At 37.7% G+C, this 5763-nt stretch overlaps 1 protein-coding gene across 1 annotated transcript in view; it reads left to right on the plus strand.

Moving 5' to 3' along the window:
• LOC141407230 (ubiquitin-conjugating enzyme E2 Q2-like) overlaps positions 1-5763 on the plus strand; it is a 35481-nt gene that overhangs the window by 27517 nt on the left and 2201 nt on the right. The window lies entirely within an intron of this gene.

Genomic DNA, 5763 nt, shown 5'->3' on the forward strand with positions numbered 1-5763 from the left:
ACACATAGTAATAGAGGCACAAATGTTTCAAAAGTTGAGGAATTTTCAACTCTTACTGAAAGAATAGGAAGATATAAAGGCTTCTCAGAGAAGGTATTATTTAATACCTTCCCTTTTTTTTTTTTTTTTTTTTGAGATGAAGTCTCGCTCTGTTGCCAAAGATGGAGTGCAATGGTGTGATCTCAGCTCACTGCAGCCTCTGCTTCCCAGGTTTGAACAATTCTTCTGCCTCACTCTACTGAGTAGCTGGGATTACAGACATCTGCCACCATGACCAGCTACTTCTTGTAATTTTATTAAAGACGAGATTTCACCAAGTTGGCAAAGCTAGTCTCAAACTACTGACCTCAGGTGATCTGCCCGCCTTGGCCTCCCAAAGTGCTGGGATTACAGGCGTGAGCCACCATGCATGGCCTAATTAAGCTGACTCTTTAAGGATGAGTAGAAATTTTTTCCAGGTGAATAAAACCTTGAGATATTATTCCAAGCAGAGACCAGTAGGTGCAAAGACACAGGGATATAGTGATGTTGAAGTTACCAAACACTGCTAGATTAAAAAAACAAAAAGGAAACTATCAAACTCAAAAATTAAAATTAAAAATCAACTAAAATAAAAACTATGAATGGGCTTGGCCAGAGGTCACATCGCAATTGAGTTAGCTATGACTGTAGACACTCAGTAATGGATGGAAATTTAGGGAAAAAGCATAACATTCTCAGGTTGTTGGCAGAGTATCTAGAACAATTTACAAATACAGGCATTGAATTCTGGGAATGATTACATTGTGGTGATATCATTTCCTTCTCTGCGTATGAAGCGTATATGTATTGCACGTTTTTCAAGGTGCTGAAAATCAGACTCTTCTCGAGGAGCTCATGAGCAATCAAGGGAGATGGATGGGTGAGCAACTGATTATCATGTGACAAGTGAGGTAATAGAGACATGACTAAGATGCTACCTAAACAAGAAGAAAGGAATTATTCATAATATATCGAATACCGGGGAAAGATTTCTCAAATGAAGTCGACTGGGTATGATGGCTCCCACTTGTAATGTCGACACTTTGGGAGGTGGAAGTGGGAGGATCCAGGAGGATCTAGGAGTTCAAGACAAGCCTGGTCAACAGAGCAAGACTCTGCCTGTCTCTAGATTTGAAGAAGAAAAAAAAAATTAAACGAAGTGATATTTGAGCAGTCTGGAGCACCATACAAATATAGGACAGACTGAAGAAATGTATCCAGCTTAATTTGAGTTAATATTTTTTGAAATTTTATGTTGCAAAAATAGAACATATTCACTCTTTTGAAACTAGAAAGAATTGATAGGCAAGGAGGGCTGTCTACAAAGCACTCCACAGATCCACCATACTGAGACAATGCTTAATGCTTTGATGGATTTATTGTATACTTTCTATGCATATACGTGTATTATACACATCCATGTGCATGGTTAAATAGAAAGATTTCTCCTTGGTGTTCTGTTTATCCATTTATTGTTTAGAAGTAAATCCCCAAAGAGCACATTTGCTTTGCCCAGGGGAGTCTTTTGCTACATACTGCTGTACATAATGAAAACTAAAAATGGGGCTAACTATTCAGCCTTGTGACCTTGTGGTGATTCAAATAGAGGCTTCATCAAAGGCAGATCCAGAAATGAACTTGGCATGTGTAGGTGGTTTTCCTTGGCATTATTGTTTGTAAGAGTATGATAGTGATGACTTCAGTGTCCACCAACAGGGAATTGGTCAAGTTAACGATGAATACTGTGCAGTTGTAAAGAAGAATGAGAAAGACCTCTGTACTCATGTAGAAAAACTCACATATATAGTGTGGGTGTTATAAAAGGAACAAGGAATGGCATCATATGAATGGTATGCTACTTTTTGTGTTGAGAGAGAAGAGTAGAATAAGAATATACATGTGTATTTGCAAAGATAAAATCTGAAATGATATATAAGAAACAAATTAAAATTGTTTGGCTGTGGAAGGAGAATAAGACTGTGAATGGGATTTTGCCACATACATTCATAGATAGTTATATTTAAAATTTTTCTGAACGATGTATTTGTACAGATGACCCTTTTAAAAATAAGTGAATGAGGAAATGAAGTAGGATTATGAGAAAGAGATAGGAACAAAGGATCTAAGGGGCTGCCCATCTTTTTGGTACCCAGTGAATATTAATACATAACAATAGCAGCAAAAATTGGAAGAGTAGCCCCAGGAGGGTAGGGAGTCAGCCTTTCCTTTGTCTTTTCCTCAATTTCATATGTTAAAAAAAAACTGAGAACAAGAAAACAATTTGAAATAAAAATGTCTCCAGATCTCTTAAAAGGAAGATGGGGCAGTGTTATGTAGCGCACTTCCCAAAAATGGGCTGATTTACATCACGAGGCAGGGATTCTAACCTACACGGGAAACATACAGGAGAAAAAATAAGAAAAAGAAAAGAGATTTAAATACAAACACATGAAAATAGCAATTCTCCCTCATTAGATAGGAAATGATCCCTTTTGTAATTGTTTGGATGACAAATATTAAGAAAAATCTTTCATTTGCCACTCAAAACATTCTAGTTTGTTGCTTTTTATATGTTTTTATGCATATAAACCTTTTTAAAAGTAGAATCATAATACTTTTGTCACATATTATATTTTGGGCATATTTCTGTAGCAGTCAATATATTCTGGCATCATCATTTTTAACAGCTGGATGTATATTAAGTTAATCATTGCCAGCCCAGAGGTGAATTTTCTTATATATACATTTTAATGGACTTGAGCAAACATTTTTGGACTGAATTCATAGAAGTAGAATTTCTGGAGGAAAATAATTTTTAGGGTTTTTCATTGAAATTTTCAAATTATCCTCCAGGAAAAGTGACTCAGATTATACTCCCACTAACAAGGACAGAGCTCCAGGTTCCCCCTTCCGTTTGTCATCTTTCCTGCCTTTATACAGAAAATCTCACCGTTTTCATGATATTTTTTTGATTTCTAGTGCTTTTGAATCTTTCTATATGCCATTGGCCATTTTTATTCTTGTGAGAAGTGCCAGTTTCTCCATTGCCCATTATTAGTTGAAATTCACTTGTTTTTCTTTTAATAATTTTAAAGATTTCTTTATAGACTAAGGATACAAACCTTTTACCTGTCATTGAGGTTACAAAAACTTTCTCCCATTAAGTAATTTGTCATTTCATTTTTTCTTCCTTTATTTCCCTTCCCTTTCGTTTCCTCTCCTTTCTTTTCTTTTCCTTCTTTCTTTCTTTCTGCATTCTTTCTTTCTCCTTCTTCCTTCCTTGCCATTCTTACTTTGCTTTTTCCTCCCTTTTTCCCTCTTTCTCTCCCTTTCTTTCTTTCCTTATCTTTCCTCTTTCTCTTTCTCTTTTTCTTTCCCTCTCTTTCATCCTTTCCTTTCTTTCTCTTTCTTTGATCCCTTTCTCCCTCCCTCCCTTCCTCCTTCCTTCCTTCCTCCCTTTTGTTCTATCTTTCATTTCTTTCTTTCTTTCACTAGCCAAGCTCCAAAGTCACTTTTCACTTAATTTTTATCCTGCCAAATTTGAAAGCCTTTTAACTGAGTGATTTCAGGGTAAACAGGAGCAGGAGAAAATGTAATTATCTAAGTTTCGCTCTGTCACCCAGGCTGGAGTGCAGTGCCATAATCATAGCTACTGCAGCCTCGAACTCCTGCGATCAAGCAATTTTCCCACCTCAGCCTGCAAAGTAGCTAGGACTACAGCTGTGTGCCACCAGGCCCAGCTAATTTTTAAAATTTTTTGTGGAGACGTGAATTCGCTACGCTGCCCAGGTTAATCTTGAACTCCTGACTTCAAGTAATCCTCCCACCTTAGTTTGCCAAAGTGCTGGGATTACAGGCATGAACTACTGCTCCTAGTCGAGAGTTTAGTTTTGATTGCTAGTGGCGTTCTTGGTATCTTTTCATATTTGAGGCTTTGGGGCTAAAGCTGAAGTATTGCGCTCACCATCCGAGGTTTACAGGACTTTTGTTCAATGTTGAACAGATGGAACTGTTTAGTCCTGCATCTTTGCAGGTATACAAAATGTGCCTACCAGGAATCTGCTTTATATCCATGGAAAGCAAGAAATAATACAGTAAAACTTTGCCTGGCTACAGGCTTTGAAAGAATGGCGTATTCTGGTTTAATTCTATTAAATTGGAAGTATGAAGGTGAAAAAAACTCAAATTTCCTGTTGAATGCAATTTGGAAATATAGCCAGTGATTCCACTTTTCTTCTCTAGTAAGGTTGGACATTCCAATCTACTTGGTGTTTTATGATAGAACTGCTAGTGTGCCTGAGTCTCACATTGTGAAGATACATTTTTCAAACTTGAGGTGTAAGAGGACGTAAATGGTTTTGCATGAGATCAGGCTGGATGAGAACTGACACTTGTAAATATATATTTTAGACTAAATCTCTGATTGCCACTTGTTTTCTAATTGAACTCATAAAAATAAAACACGTTGGATGGAGGGTGGGAGTAGGAAGGAGATTTATGTCTTTTAATTGCATGTCATTGTTGTATAACAAGGCAGAACATATGGTATCCCTGGCTTGGACCTACAGAAGGAAACATATTTTTCTGCCTGCCGTATGCCAGAGGTTCTTGAACACCTGGAGGGACTACTGCAGCACAGACTGCTGAGCCCTACTCCAGAGTTTCCGATTCACCAGGCCCAGGGTGGGACCTGAGAATGTGCACTTATAAAAAGATCTCAGGTGCTGCTGGTGCTGTTAGTCCATAGACTACATTTTGAAAACCACTCTTGTCTATTAACTGTAAACTGTAGAATTCTAGAAAAAAACTTAGTTTGGTCTGGGATAAGAAGCACACAGGTTATGGAGAAAATCATGAAAGATTCAACCCTTGATCCCAGCCTAGTGTGGAATTCAGGTAACAAGCAGTACACAGTGACATAATTCTCGGTTTTCATGATTGCAAATCATAGCCAAGTATCAAGTGAGAAATTCAGTTTCATTTGCAAGGCTTAGAGAGGTCAGGTGATCTAGAATACTGGGACTTGTATTTCTCTTAAACAAGTAGAGAGTTTTAAGTGCTTATTAAATTGAAAGCTTTGTGTTCTTATTTTGTGTTTTATTTTATTTCTTTTGAGATGGAGTCTTGCTCTGTTGCCCAGGCTGAAGTGCAGGGGCGTGAGCTTGGCTCACTGCAACCTCCGTCTCCTGGGTTCAGGTAATTCTTCTGCCTCAGCCGACCAAATAGCTGGGATTACAGGCACCCACCACCACGCCTGGCTAGTTTTTGTATTTTTAGTACAGACAGGGTTTCATCATGTTGGCCATGTTGGTCTTGAACTCCTGACATCAGGCGATCCACCCACCTCGGCCTCCGAAAGTGATGGCATTACAGGCGTGAACCACCGCACCTGGCCAAAAAGCTTTGTGTTTTTAAAGATACTAGACATGCTTATCATTTAAAAAAAAAAAAAAAAAAAACTCTTCGTAATGTAGAATAAGAGAAACGTTCTTCCAAAAAAGAGAAATCATTGTGATTGTCTTATTGGAATGTTGGATACTATTGTCTACTTCCTTAATCATCAAGCATGCTATGAATTTTCCATTTTTATAGGATCTGTATCTCAGTTAAGGTGATACTGGTAATTCTTGTACTCCATTTGAAGATGAAAAATATAGTCCAAAATCATAGACTTTGCATAGAAGCTGGATAATGAAGACAGCTCTGGAGGAACACATAGATACACACACACAGACACACATA

This window comes from Macaca fascicularis, chromosome 7 (genome assembly GCF_037993035.2).
Source record: "Macaca fascicularis isolate 582-1 chromosome 7, T2T-MFA8v1.1".
Taxonomy (NCBI): Eukaryota; Metazoa; Chordata; class Mammalia; order Primates; family Cercopithecidae; genus Macaca; species Macaca fascicularis.